The 15,884-nt window shown below is 46.1% G+C and overlaps 1 pseudogene; it reads left to right on the top strand.

Moving 5' to 3' along the window:
- Positions 1–15,884, top strand: part of LOC139055778 (calpain-A-like) — a 51,540-nt pseudogene that overhangs the window by 19,860 nt on the left and 15,796 nt on the right.

The raw sequence follows: 15,884 nt of genomic DNA, 5'->3' as shown, positions 1-15,884 counted from the left end.
ACATCTACGTATGTTTGTGTTGACCGAACCCTTGTAAAAAGAAACCTGTGGCGTAGCTAGGACTTATTTGCCTACATTATCAACATTTAAACCCTGCATTTTGGCCAATTCAAATGTTATTTGAGTGCATTGTGCTGCCTGTTTACTCCATGCTACCGCAATCCATTAATTGCATATTTTCCTTTAGGACTGAGAGTAGGCCTCTCGTTTTTTACTTACTTTTCACCATTATCTCAGTATTTTATGAAGACCAATAAGGCCTGCAAACAAGGCGGGTGGAAATAAAATAACCACAAGAAATGGTACAACAAAGACGGAAGCTTATTCTATTTGAGAATTAGTTGTGCATGACCCTATAATGATAAAATTTTCACAATAAAATTAACCTCGATATTTGTGTGCCTAGCGAGGACTGTTTTACGCAATGCAAGAGTGAGAATGATAATTGTATATGGAAGATTTAAAATGTTTGTTTCTGAATGCAGTTCTTATAATTTGTGAATAAAGTATATTCTGTGTCTTCAATATGCACTTTTCCTCTTTCTTTCCGTCTAAAGTTGAGTGACTAAGCAGCATGCAGTTTGCTTGTCTTAGTCCCGACCAAACATCACAAGCACAATAAGGCAGGTCGTGTTGCGATACACGCAAAAAACAAAAATGTTGCCAACCAAGTAATCTAAGGAAGGTATGAAAGAATGCTGCTTTCTATGGTGGTGTTGGCTGCGGTGAACCAGCGGCTCCCCCTTATTTTTTGCGCAAGCTATACGTGTCTTGCTTTGGAAACGAAGCATCTGAATTTATAGGTTGCTGTCACTTTTAGGACCACTAATTTTCTCATGCCACAGTATCCGCGACGCGCAAAGAGACACACTGCAAGCGCAACGAACCTAGGCGCGGAGACGCCGAGGGCGTCGACTGTCCGGCCCATCCGACTAGCGTGACGTCACACCGGCGTGCGGAGGCCTTACATTTTTTTCTAGGTGGCTTTGGGCGGTGTCGCCTTGAATACCACGTGACACCGTGACGTCACGACAGAGGAGAAGTGGCTTTGGCTCAACTCTTGCAAGATGGGCTGGGTGGGAATCGAACCAGGGTCTCCGGAGTGTGAGACGGAGACGCTACCACTGAGCCACGAGTACGATGCTTCAAAGCGGTACAAAAGCGCCTCTAGTGAATGCGGTGTTGCCTTAGAAACGAGCTCTTTCTAAGGCTCAGGCGTGCGTCGCTTGCTCAGGCGCACATTTCGTTGCCGCGCCGAACGCTGCGTTGCTCGACGCTCACCGCGTCCAAGGCGAAGCAGAGTAACGCATGAGTTGTTTCTTCGTCTAGCCGAACCAAATATAGCCAAGCAACAGCAGTTCACCAAGCTAAACAGTGGTTCAACAACTAAAATAAAGGCTAGTATGCTTCGCATCCTGGGCCTAACCTTACCTAAGCCACAGCCATTTTTTTTTCTCCCCAAGTGTAGGGTAGCACACCGGGCACGACCTTGGTTAACCACCCTACCTTTCCCTCTTCGTTTCTCTCTCTCTCTGCAAACATCGCTGATCACTTTGCAGGTGAGGCCCACGCGGGCGCGCACTTTGGCCACGTCGCACATCGCTTTCAGGACACACGAGCGCCGGCAACGCGTCCTTACGGCGTCCGGCAAAGGCGTCTACTACGGCGTCCGCCATTCGCGTGCCTAACGCCATAGTAGACGCCACAGATGTCTCCATTATGTACTGAGCGGTGGGTGAGGAGGACATCGAGGCACCTCAGCACCCGCCGCAGAAGAACGCCCTACTCTTTCGCCTGACCCCCTGCCTCGCGCGCGACAGGACAAGGCACGCATCCGGCCCGCGTTCCTCGCTCGCGAACGCGAGATTCAACCGCGTTCGCCGACTCACCCTCGCAAGCTTTCACTCGCACGTAGCCTCTATACGTAACCTCGTGGCAATGGCGACGCCGACGGCAGGAATGCGCCTGGAGTGACCAAACAGTTGTTGTAGCAATAATAGAGCTTATAAGCAACCATCACATCACACAGGAACTCGGTGCCACCATTACCACCCGAAGGACTTGCTTGCTCTTTCTACATCTTCGAGCTTCGAATTATGTTACCATAATGACGGGCCATAAAAACAGATGCTCGCAAAGCTGAGCGCGGGATCAACCGCATCTGCATTAACAGTGGGAACAAGGTGCAGCTTCAATGTCACTTTGCACTATTTTAGGACATTTTCATCAAAATTTTCGTGATCTCTCTAGTTGTTCCTTCAAACGCCTTTTCCCAAGAGTGTTTACATGCGGTGTATGGTAATTATTCTAAATATGTAGTCAACTTGTCTCCTCTGTATCCTTGCTTTCTTTTTTAGCTTGATAAAGTCTGCGTAGCATGATGGGGGCACTGGCCATGGTTCCCAGTGTAATAAGAAACAAGCCTGTTTGGAGGCAAGATAACAGCAGTAACGTCAAGATAGAACGCGCCTATTCTTTTCAGAGCATTCGCAGTAACAACCCTCTCAGTGATAAACTTATCCAGCATGTCGCTTTACCTTAGCATTAGCATGTCTTGCTCTTCAGAGAGCCGTGAGCAACAATGCATTCACGGCTTCAAAGATTACAGGGATGCTAAAGAAACATACAAGCAAACTGCATTGAACCTCAGAAATTGTGAATAGGCCGATCTCATCGTTAGTGCTGGCTTGATAGGTCGCAGAAGGAAGCAAAAAAATAAACATGAGTGGCGACGATACCTGGAATTCATGCACCAGTTCCCCGTGACGTCATTGCTTTTGTTAGCATCTGCTCGGTCCAATCTGTTTACCAGTAAAAGAAAAAAAAAGATAATTAAAAAATAAACGTTTACATTGCGTTCAAGGGTGATCGAAATTCCTAATGTGAAAATATTCAGTAACTTTTAGTAGAAGGAAAGTTGCCCAAATACGTCTCGATACACTTACGGGCAGGAAGAACAAGCTTTTGGATGTATTTTGATGTGCGTTTGGCCAAGCCACGTTGGAGGAGACCGCCTCTACACTTAACAGGTGTCTGCACGTATCAAGAAACTCATTTGATTAGCATTCATTGGCGTGTGCGCAGTTCTTTTTTGCATGTTTTTCTTTGTCATTTGGCAGAAAGAACAAGCGCTGACTAACAGTCAGCGCTTGTGCAGTTTATATATTCTTTGTATCCGTGTCGTAGTTGCGTTTTCTCCCGCACCAGGAATTAATTAATCAATCAGTCAACCCTCACTAAATCCGTTCGTCAACGTTTTTCGTAGGTACCGGTGGAGGGACGAAAAGAGCGACTCATTCGAATCAGAAACCCGTGGGGCAGCGGAGAATGGAGAGGCGCTTGGTCAGACAAGTATGCATTCACTTTGCTAAACGCAACGTTTTTGTCATTTTTAATCTGAAAGGTATAACTAAACGTGAAGTGCGTTCAGGTATTACAATATTACTTTTAAATGTTAAGCAGCAATATATACTGAATCCCTCAAAAAATACAGTACAGTGTACAGTATCTTCGAAATTTTATTGCATAGTGTTCTGCTGCGTGTTGTATCTTTTCATGCTTTGTAAATAGGCAGTAGTTTTGTCGAGACGGACGGACGGACGGACGGACGGACTGACATCATTGTTTAGCACTTATGCATGCTTTTGTTGCAGAAAATTACCTTGTTATACTTTTATGTTCATACGTGCACGTTATCTTCCCTTTTGTATTATCACAAAAAATGTGCTTGCCTTGTACACGCTTCCGCACCACGCAAAGGGATAGTCTTCGTCCAGCTACAATGAGAGCCTTAGCATAGTTGTATCCCTCTGGAGCGTTACTCGAAAAGTAGCGGTTGATTGCGGATATTAAAGCTGCGAGAGTTGCTTCTGGTTGAAACTATATATTGAAAGTCTTTAGCGTGTATATCATCGAGTGCCATGTGTATGTCACTGAAATTCGAACATGCACGTCTTGCTTCCGTGCGCCAAGACAGTGAATGGTACTGACGACTTCTGAGCTGAAATACTACACCATTCAATTTGCCTCTGGATAACTGCGCAGTACACTCTCTGTTGGTTTTTACCAATGGCGTGAGAATAGCAGTTTTCGAAGGCGAATCGAATATCGAATACCTCTTCTATAGTTTTCGAATAAGGAGCAGCCTTATAGTACACCATTAAAATAAGAGTGTCACCACATCCCAGTATTCTCGTATCCACCACGTCAATAAGTTTTTGTCGTTAGACTGCAAGGTGTGAAGTGCTGTTAAATAAAAGCACGAATGTAGCCGCAAATGAGGTTTTCTTTTCACGTACTGAGGAGGACCCATTGGTGGGCGCGCATGACGGTAGATTTGCCGGACATGACCGGCTCTTTAAGTGACGCAACATGCTCCACCACGTAACTTCTCGTGTTTTACGCCTGCTGTGACCGCCTGGACTAAATTTGTCGCACATGTTCTGCAATCTTGCGCTTGATCACGCACCCTTGGTGATTTTAAATATTAGAAAAACTAACAGAAAATTATTGGTTGTTACGAATAGTGACTATTCAATTCGAAGACCTAATCTAATAAGGAAATACTCGATTCGTTATTAGAATGTTTCGAGTAGTCGCACACCATAGTTCTTACTCGGCAAGGCTAGTGGTTTTATGTTCGTGTTTCTGCACATTAAGGAAGAAAATCAAGTTGAGGGAATTAAGGGAACAATCTTTCGAATCTCTTCTCAGGCGACTCAGGTGCAGCTCACGAGTATTTTGGTGGAACGACACGTTACATGATGATGATGAATGAATAATTAATGAATGAATTACATGATGAATAATGATGATACAAGCGCTGTCTTCGCTGCCACAGTGTTCTCCTTATAGAATTGCACACAAAGCTGTCGCCATTACACCGTGAGCAGCTTATTGCTGTTCTCGTCGCACTGGAAGGCTGACCTGCTCATGTGCCTCCATCGTAAAAAATGTACGCTTCCCGTTATCGCACATCCCGTGAATGAATGGTTCGATTGTCGCATACTGACGCTCTCGTTGTGAACGAGATAGACGCGTACACACAACTTAGTTTTCAGTTTACACGTCTGCTATCCGTTCACGATCTTACTATTTCACAAGTCAAGCTTTATGAGCTGCCCCTTGGGGCTGACGTCTCTTGAAGTGACATAGAGCTATAAGCTGAATATACTATCATCTCTTTCTCTTTTTATCCTCCATAATGCTTGCCCCCGTGCAGGGTAGCCAACCGGAACTACCTCTGGTTAATCTCCATGCCTTTCTATGCATCATTTCTCTCTCGCTCCTCAGAAAAGAATCTGCATTTGGGGCAATTGGCCAGTGTTTGACATTTGAACTTTCTAACAGCGGAAACATGAATGATAAAGAGCACAGCTCTTCCACGTGCTAGTTTTGAAAACGTAGTGACCTATACACGGGGTAATTCGAGACACGGGGCCGGTCAGTATTTGTTGACGCACTCTTATTATCAACGCGTGAGAGGTCAGGCTGAACCACTGCTGGGCAACCATGCCAGGCTAACCCGACTGCTCAAACACCACTGCCACTACTACATCCACAGCTTTTGTGTATGTTGTGTGTGTTCTTAGCTTACGGATTTTGCGTTTCTTCAAGCAATATTTCAGAATATGTGACGCAGGGGCATTTTTCTTTCTCTACTTCTATATTTGTCCATAAACGTGACCGCATGCTTATTACCATGACATAATGTCTCGGCTTACAGATCAAAAAAGTGGGCCAAGGTCAGCGACGAAAAGCGACAGGAGCTGGGACTCGTGGTCAAAGACGACGGAGAGTTCTGGTGAGTTCTCAGGTTCGGTAAGATTAGGGCCCGATAAGTGTCCAGGTTTCTTTCTTTCTCTTTTCTGGAAGGAACGTGCGGAGTAGTGAGCGTAAAGAAGGCAAGAGAGCGCTGGGTGATGCGTTAAGGGTATTCATGCTCGCTGTTTGCCCCGATATCCACGAATCTCACGGTACACTGAGTACCATGAAAAACCAGAAAAAAAAGATGACAAAACCTGCCTCACCCGTTCTCCGCCCAGCTTACCTTTTTTTTTCTTCAGCTGACTGGAAAGTATGTCTCTACCTTTGCGGCAAGTTGGCGTGGCATCACTTTAGGGTAATAGCTATAGCCTTTTCGTCTCAGGAAGAACGGCTGGTACGGGTGCTGAGCCTCACAGCTGCTGCAAAAACACAAAATTTAAGTTCAGTCAACGTGAGTCTAATTTTCTCTAGTCTCATCTCATACATTAGTCAATATGCGGTAATAAACCACGATGTTTCGCGAACCAACACTGTTTCGCAACCAACCAGCACGTTATAAAAGACGCTGTAACTGAATGCTCCGGATTATTGCTGACCCAGTGAGAGAAAGTGGCTTCTTTAACGTGCGTCTTAAGTAAAACTCAGGGGGCGGTCCTGCATTTACTCTCTACCGGAATGCGGCGGTCGCGCTCTGAAAATCAACTCGCGACTCTCATGCTCTGCACAAGAAAATCACAGCCATTGAGCCACCGTTGAGTGAAATACTTAACACAGGTCTCACGAATCATAAAGAAAGAAAACAAAAGAAACCAAGCTGTTCACCATTACGTATTCATCGTGACACATGCGCAGGATTTCGGAAGAGGACTTCGTCAAGTACTTCCAGATGCTTGACTTCTGCCACCTGGATCCCGGTTCCACGACGGGTGAACTGAAGGAATCCGCGTCGGAGAAGCAGTGGGAGGTTGCGAAGTTCGAAGGCTCCTGGGTGCCCGGGACGAGTGCCGGCGGTGCAGACGACAACTCGGGTGCGCTGGGAAAACCTTAAGCGACTCTTTAACTGGCCACGAAATATCGGGGAAGTTTTTTTTAACGAACTTCAATGTGCGTGCGTTCACTTACAAAGGCGGTCGGTAACTCATCAGGCCAGTAACCTGGTGGCGCTGTTAACCAAACAACCGTCGCGGACACTCGTTCTTTAGATGCAGCAGAGCAAGCAGACTTTAAACATTCTTAGAAGGGTACTGCTCTGGGCTAGTTGCTTATAATTCATGATCAATGTTATTCGCCCACCGCTTGGAACGAGGACTGGGGAACGACAAACACGAGCGCTTGTGTCTGTCGATGTTCAGTCCTCGTTCCAAGTGGTGCGCAAATAACATTGATCATTTAAATACTCGACATATTTCTCGGCAATCGCTGAAGGGATCCGATATGCACCTTTGCCAGTGGCTCTTGCATTGCATTTTTGATCGGCATATTTTCCCGTGTACATATACATAAGCTGACTGGCCGTTATCTGCAGTTCGATTCTTGTACGTTTCTGCAAATGTGGCTTCGCATAGTAGGCATGTACAGTCGCGGACAGAATAAAATAGACCACGGGATCTCCGAAAACGTTCGATTCCCGAGCAGCCTGTAGCAGTAACCAGTAAAACTGCCCACGACAACGTTGTTAGCATATTCTAGTCAAGGTCCAAAATGTAAATACCAGATTGCGTTGTGAGGTTGCGGAGATATTCAGCTTTTTCTTAGATTTCATGGTCCGTAATATTCTGTCCGCGACTGTACGTTAAAGACATTCAGTGGTCATTTGGGCCATTACGACCTTATGCGCAAGCTTAGACGGAGCCATTTCAAGTAGTGGGCAGCTGCGGACGGGCCACGTTCATGCATGCGCATTTTTTATGACTGCACGCACATTTAGGAGTAATAGCCAACGTCAATTAGCTATAGCGTGTGCAAGATATACTGTCGTCACTTCTCCGCACTGCAGTGCAAAAAAAGCTCTCCATCCTGGCCATGCAATAGTGGGTCTCCAGCGAAGCTGTTGAAAGCCACCACTACAACTACTGAGGTTGTGGTACACAATGCTTCATGACTTTAACGGTAGGAGTGCTATGCTAGAGTAATGGTAGGTATGGGAGTAATCGCGGTGTTGCCAGCACGCCTCCACCCATAGCAGTGCTGCAACAACATTGGAATCAGTTGCTGGGCTAGTTATTTTATACACGAAAGGCTAATTAATTAACGTTGGATTACGTATTGATAAACAGACTAACAGCGTTGAACTCACCCGTGCTGTCCTACCGTACCTTTACGTATACTACGATCGTACTCAACAAATATCACTGCGAGCGTTAACTGGTTTGCTGTGGCATCGGGACCACCTTACTTATGTTTACTTACTTTCAATTAACTCCAACGTTAACGAAGGTGGGCAAGTACGTGTATATCTATACTCAGTGACATCCTAAGAAGGTACTACAAGTTTCGCCCCCAGAAGTGCACTTGCGTTCTGTTCCTCCACGGTACAAAACGTGGTTCCCAACGGACGCCGACATTGAAAGGAGTTCGTCTCCGCAGTGGCATCATACAAAATTAGCGAGCGTAATTAGCTGGCGCATCGCTGCAAACTGTCTCCGAGTTGGACAGTATTTTCCATTGCATTTAGGTTGTTACCGACTATAGTGCTACTATAGTTAATATTCAGACCTGCTGGTCATTAAATAATGTTCTCGAAAACTTAAACCATATACACCCAGCATTTCTTTTTATTGGCACGGTAGAAGGTATATGTTCACGCACAAATACGGAGCTGGGTACTCGTCTCTTTTGAGCAGCTGGTACAGTTACATATGTAATTTTTTTTGTTAATGCGCACACAGCGACATTATCACATAGCAGTGAAAACAAAACAGAGACATTACAAAGAAACTATCAAAGTAACCATGCGCACTGTTAATGGTTTGTTCGATAAGCGACTTTTTTTTTAAGTATTGCTTGCCGACTGGTCCTAAAAACGCAGTAAACGACGCGTAAGGTAATGGCTCCAGTACGAACGGTTTAGCTATGCCAAAGCTTAGCTTCGCGCAGAACTGAAAACTACAGTCATAAGCACTTTCACACTTTAAAAACGCCACCACTTATTCCCGTCGAATGTTTGACAGACAAGTGTTCGAAATGGAGCACGTCAAGGACGCCACTATAGCGTAAACATTTAGTCTAAGCCAGTCAGCTTATCAAAAACCGCATTAATGCTGGAGTGATTTCATATCACCTCATGTTATCATCCCTTAAAGGCCAACTGCAACAAAACTTTGGACCACGTAATAAAGCATAGTTTCAAAAAGTGAATAAGTAGAATAGCCTTCGTGCGAAATCATGGCGCATGACCGAGAACGTATGGTTCCTCAACATAATCTCCAATATCAGGCCACGCCCGCGGCTGAACAAGCCGCGCTGAAATATTTCGGAGGGACGAGCCTCACACTTACGTCATATCCGCTACCCAACTTGCGCACGAGTCGTCTTCTTAAGTGTTGCTTTAAGGCCGCTAAGAAGAAGATGTCCTGCCCGGGCAGCTTTGTCAAGGTACCCTTAATATTTAGCATAGACTACTCCGATTCGGCCAAAGTGAAATTTCGTTGCAATTGGCCTTTTAATCATTTGACAATTTTTTATTTATGCTTGCGGGGAAGCCGCGGCTACAAGGCAGTTGCCGACATTTCCGTTCACATCCAAGTACCAAATTCAGTCAATCTTCTTGCGACCCGCAGAGAAGTTCGCCACCAACCCGCAGTACATGGTCACCCTTCACGAGCCGGACGACGAGGACGAAGACGGGGAGTGCACCGTCATCGTGGCGCTGATGCAGAAGAACCGTCGCGTCTTCCAGGTCCACGACGAAATGTGGCTCAACATCGCCTTCGCTGTCTACGAGGTAGTTTTCCCCACGCGCTTCTGCACACGCGCCGGTCGGCGCTCCTGTTGACACAAATCGCTTGTCGAAATCCCGCACGACCTCGATACGAGAGCTTCGTTACACTGCAGCGCGTGCGGTTAGCCACATCAGCGGTGCTGTTGCTAAGCGACTCGCGCAAATAGGGTCACGGAAGTGGGTTGCGAGTTAGTTCGCCAACGCACAGCCTACTCTGCATTTACGACTTTACGACTAGAGCATCCTTTATGATATATATATATATATATATATATATATATATATATATATATATATATATATATATATATATATATATATATATATATATATATTCTTGTGCTCACCATGGCTGTACGTTCACGATACGCGAGGATAAAGGTCCACTAAGGCGTATTTCTGCTTCAGCGGCTTGCCTTTGTGCCGCATTTGAGCCATACCAGGGCTTTTCAGTGGTTCTAGGTCACGAGCTGACTACCACGAAAACTATAACCGATGGCTAATGGACAACGCCATTCATTCGTCATTTTGGCAGCGCCTGCGGGAAACGGGCCTGTGGACTTTTTTTTCCCCTTCTTATTGTCGTTCCCTCATAATGATAGTTGGTAATTCAAGCGAACGAAAGAAAGAGGTTGTAGCAATGAAATACTGGAACTTTCATTTGCCTCAGCGAAATGCATAACGAAATAGGTTTGAATAACCACGCAGTCGGTGCTCGTTTTCTTAGTGTCGCTGAAAAGAAGTTTATAGATGTTTCACTTCCTCGGCCTCGTCGTGTCGCACCTCAGGTCGAAGACCCTGACAACTGCCCGGCACCCTTGACTCACGAGTATCTGTCAGATTACCGTCAAGTTGGACAGAGCCAGCGGATGAGCGCCTCCCGCGAGAGCACTTGCCGGTTCCGGCTGCTGCCGGGCACCTTCTGCGTCATTCCGTGCACCGAGGAAGCCGACCAGGCGGGAGACTTCCTCCTCAGGATCTACACCGAAAAGAAGTGCCGGTGCAGGTGAGCAGCTGCACAGTTTTTTTTTACCGTTTATCTATTTACAATATGTACTATATTCTGTCAAACGTGAGACAGTGTTGAAGTAGGCCCGCAGAACAGAAACACCTATACAGACGAGAGATAGAAGAGAGAAGGGTGGATCTTTAATGAATCTTGGAAAAGTTAACCTGGCGGCGTCTCTATATCACGCTACTCCTGATGGCTGGGTATGATGACAAATATAATATGTGCAGTGCGCATCATGGGTAGACAGCCTACACATGTCACACCCACAGCATTCAACAAACTAAGCTATTTCATTGATGCCACTGTCTCTGAAGATGTTTAAAAGTGCTTTCATTGCGCGAGATTATGCACAGGCAGTGTTAGTCCATGTGCCAAGTACGGGTCGCAGCTAAAGGAGTGGCTTGTCTTTGATTAATGTTCAGTGCTGACATTAGAGCTGTTCCTTCTAATATATGTAGCCTGCAAGCTCAGATTATAAGCAGGGTATGTCCTCCCCTACGTTGTACGTAGGAGACAATGGCGATAATATCGGTTTAATTTCAGTATTTATATTTTATAACCGAAAATGTCAGCATCTAACACGGCGAAGGCACCTCTTTCACGGCATGTGCTGGAGGTACCTAATGCAGCCAAATGCCAATGCTATTTGGTATCCGTATTAATGTTTCGTCTTTTCATGAGGAAAGAAGAAAGCGAGAAAGGATATAAGTGAGTGGGTGAGAGATAAGAAAGAAGGCAGGGATGTTAACCAGCCAGGAGTCCGGTGGCTACCTTACGCCGGGGAAAGGGAAAATGGGAATAGAAAGAAGGGAGAGCGAAATCATATAGAAACGTCCGAGGACACCTAAGCACTTATGAGCCGGGAGTGCGAAAGCACTGATGTGTTGAACGCCGCTGAGCGGTCCTTCGAGTTTTGCACTGCGACTAAATGTATCATACCGGTATGTGCTGCCCGAGGGAGCTAGCAGCAGAAGCCTGGGGTGCCAACGCCGCATGCCACCGACGTCCAGCGCGACGAGAGACCGAGGAAGCAGCAGCGGCCACGAAGGCCGGCCGGCAGGCGCGCGCGGCAGCTAAACCTAGTGAGGGTGAGAGAGAGAGAAAGAGAGAGAGAGAGCGAGCCGGCTTCCGAGAGTGATACGGCGGCGTGTGACCCGGCTGTGTCACGTGTCACGCGACTGCTTCGCCGACGACAAACCGTCTCGCATCGCGGCGTCGCGACACCTATCTGCTCCGTCGTGGCACGCTGGTGACGTGGCGTCGTGGCGATGCCCTCTCCCCTCACGCAACACCTGGCGCGCTAGAGCTGCAGCACGCGTGCCGTTTCGCCTGCTCTGCTCCGTCGAGGCGCACTCGGGACGTGACGTCACAGCCAATGGGAATTTAGATGCCCTTTCGCTGCTACAGACGCCGGCTTTCTCCATAAATCGGCCATTTGATGATTTCGCATCAGATTTCCCCGCAAAAGATGCTACAGAGTGTCAGTTTCACAGTTACGGGCACAGAAACGATTTGAATTGAAACTGGCGCATGGGCGCGAGCAGAAACATTTACGCAATCTTGCACAACACGGTCACCCGAAATACATTCATCTGTGCATCTCCAACGGCAAGATGCAGCTATGCAGCACGGTGCATTAGGTGTACTTCTACTTCTACCCTTCTACTTACCTTCTACCCTTCTACTTCTACCTACCCTTCTACTTACACGCCGGCTTTTCCGTACTATGAATCCCTCAAGACACTATGGCCTAAAAAAAGAAACACAGGAAAAGAAACATAATTAAGAGAAACGGTCATCGAAGCGATGCCGTAAAGGCTCAGGAACAACAACAACAACAAAGAATAACGAAGCCGAATAATAACACGGAGAGCAGCCTTTTTAAATTATATAGATGGGCAAATCAGTTCTGGGGAAGCTGAAAACCAGGAAGAACCCTTTTTCAACTGCGAAACTTTCTTTCTGAGAAACCCGTATGTGTTTCTTTTGCAGCTTCGGGCTACAAGTCGGGTGGTTGACAACATTTCCTTATGATTTTTTGTCGTTTTTTTTATCGTTATTCTTGGTGATACATTTACGGCTTTCTTATTCTGCTCGCTCATTATGGCGGCAAGGAAGCTGGGATAAGCGTGCAATAGTTTTTCAAAGATGCAAGAAAGTGTTCTTTTATTCAAAAGCCACAATGTAAAGTGTACACCATTTGTCAAAAGTACGCTGCCTACTCGGTGTGTTCACCACATATGTAGTTCGAATGTGTGGTGCGCTTAACGTGGCGCTCCTGACGCTCCAGGAGCTCCGTATGGTGACTACGAGTGTCTTTTCAGTCTCAAGGATGTTCGAGCTTGTAGCATGGAGCCGAAACTTCCTTAAACAGCCTGTAGTCACAGACTCACGTACGGTCGCACTTCAATGTAGCCCGCATACTTTTGATAGAGAGTGCACATCATGTTTTACTAACTCTTCCTTGTTACGATAAACAGTGCACAGTGTTAAACCGTGTGAACGATACGTTCTCTTTCAGAGAACACGATGAAGCGCCTGCCATCATCACAAAGCCTGGCGAGGTCAGTATGTATGTCGCATTGAACGTCCGCATTAACGCGACCGCAGGAAACTGGTGCAGTCATAGGAAGATGCAACGTTGACTGGAGTGCGTACAAAGTTTGGCAAACGTGAAAGATTGTCCCCTCAGACTCGAGGATAACAGTGAGTTCGGAGTGATTTTCATAATGAGGCAAGATGGCGAGCTGGGCGAGTTGGTTAGCCTTCATTTTGAACGTAGAACACAGCGAAAACGAAGGGGGACAAAAGACGAGAGAAAAACAGAATGCCGCACCACGTCGTCGTTGTTTCAGCCTTTTGCTCCTGCTCGTTTGCGCCGTGTTACGCACTCAAACTGTCTTTCATATCTGATATTCTTGACTTTGCATTGTATACGCGTGCCAAGAACATTTCACTGTTTTTTTTGTTATTGTTCTCTTTTGTCAATTTATTCTTTCTCTTCGACCTTGATTTTGCTCCCCCCTTATGTAATGCCTTCGGGCCTTTAAAGGAAAAAATAAATGAAATTAAATAATGCAACTAGGTTTCCGTTACGATAACAGCACAGAAGGCCCAAAGAAAAAAAATCTGGAAAAGAAAGCAGTGCCAGAGGAAAATGAAATGAAAGAAGAAAAAGAAAGAATGTTGAAAAAGTTCTCAGGTATTTAAGTCCTCTAGCCAATGCAAAACTAAATGGCCCCTTAGGTTCTGGAACGAATGCAAAGGGAAATGACAGTCTTTATTATGTTAATTGGTTCAGTAGGACTTATGTGACGATTCGGGGCTATAGACTCTTTCTTTCCCATGATCCCACTGCTTTCTTTTCTTTCTTCATTTAAAGCCATTGTCTAAGAACCTTCGAGAACGGGGTCAGGAGGAACTTGTAGGTGCCCTATTTTAGAATCGCTTCAAGCAGGTGCAGCGATGAGTTAATAGGATCACGAGATTTCTGCTGAGCCTATAGCGTAGGCGGAGCGATCTGGTGTCTCTTTTTACTTGGTATACGTGCGCGTAATCACAATCACCTAACATGCGAATAAGGCTTTATGCGTAGTCAGAGATGCAAGAGGAAGCTGAAGCATCATTATATAGGCGTGCTTCCTGCGATCCTAGCTAGCGTCTAACACATACCACGTTAAAACGCCCAGACCTGGTCGCAAATAAAATAGAATGCATAGAAAGTTAACATCACGTTTTCGGAGGCATCCTGGAGCTTTCTTTTTTTTTTTGCAATGATATTGGTTGTACGTTTTGGGCCCTAAAAAAAGCAAAAAAATGGGGTGGCTATTATACATGTGACAGAAAGAAATTGAGCCACGCTAGAATAGAAAGATTAAACAGAATTGTTGTCCTACTGCAAGCTGGGAAAGTCGGAGGATTCATTCGCAATATAAACAAGAAGAAGACAGAAATGAATACACTAAAACAACGCTGCATCGTCCTTCCTTGCTTAGCGAATTCGTGCTTTTATTCCGTTTTTCTTTTCTCCCTTTTTTTTGTTAAACGCCCGGTTGTGGTCCTTGTACTAAGGTTTTGGAAGGGGTAGAAAGGTGATCAGAAGGAAAAGTAAATTGTGAGGTGGTGAAGGCGCTCGATAATATCCACAGCGCTTCAAGCAGCCCCAATGTGTAAAAAACAATTAAAGAGACTACAAGAAATCCGCACTGTTTTATAAAGCACTGGAGATGAAATTTGGGCTAGTTGGTTATTCACGATCGTCAAACAGCCCGTAAAGAACAAGGGCCGAACGTACAAAGTACGCGTTGTTGTTTGACGTTCATAAAGCAACTTGAGCCGACGCCGGCGAAAGAAAAGTACACCCTACCTTAAGACTGTACACGGGCAACCGTAGTAAGCCGAGAGTTTTGGGTCAACAGGAATCATCTCTCTGTAGACGTTATCAGCTAGAATGTCTTACTTGTTCACCGCAGGACAAAAAGAGTGACGGCAGCAAAGTCACACCGGACAAAGCTACCGGAGACGATGGAAACGAGGTCAACGGTGACGAAAAGGACGGCGACGGGAAAGACGGCGAAGACGGTGGCGACGATAGCGACGAGGAGATCGACCAAAGCCTGAAGGACGCCTTCAACGAAGTGGCCTCCGAGGACGGAACCGTCTGCTGCAGCGCACTCAAAACTTTGCTCAAGAACGTGTCCGAGCAGGGTACGTTGAGAATCGCCACCCCTTCACTCGCGTAGCTTAGGAATGTGCTGAATGAAGACATTAATTGAAGACCGTTACAGTTCTGTGTCCATTTAAGAAGAGCAGTGGCAGGAACTTGATATTTTCCTTTTAAAGACTGAAAACAATCTTGTCTGTCATTTTCTACTACAATCGCTTTCGGTGTTTGCAGACCCGGCCGGCCGAATTTATCGGGCAACCCGCCGTGGTTGCTCAGTGGCTATGGTGTTGAGCTGCTGAGCACGAGGTTGCGGGATCGAATCCCGGCCACGGCGGCCGCATTACGATAGGGGCGAAATGCGAAAACACCCGTGTACTTAGATTTAGGGGCACGTTAAAGAACCCCAGGTGGTCGAAATTTCCGGAGTCCTCCACTACGGCGTGCCTCATAACCAGAAAGTGGTTTTGGCACGTAAAACCCCATAATTTTTTTTAAAGTTA

The sequence above is a fragment of the Dermacentor albipictus genome, chromosome 2 (genome assembly GCF_038994185.2).
Source record: "Dermacentor albipictus isolate Rhodes 1998 colony chromosome 2, USDA_Dalb.pri_finalv2, whole genome shotgun sequence".
NCBI lineage: Eukaryota > Metazoa > Arthropoda > Arachnida > Ixodida > Ixodidae > Dermacentor > Dermacentor albipictus.
The sequence above is the reverse complement of the archived record's forward strand: the minus strand, read 5'-3'. Positions and strand labels throughout refer to the sequence as shown.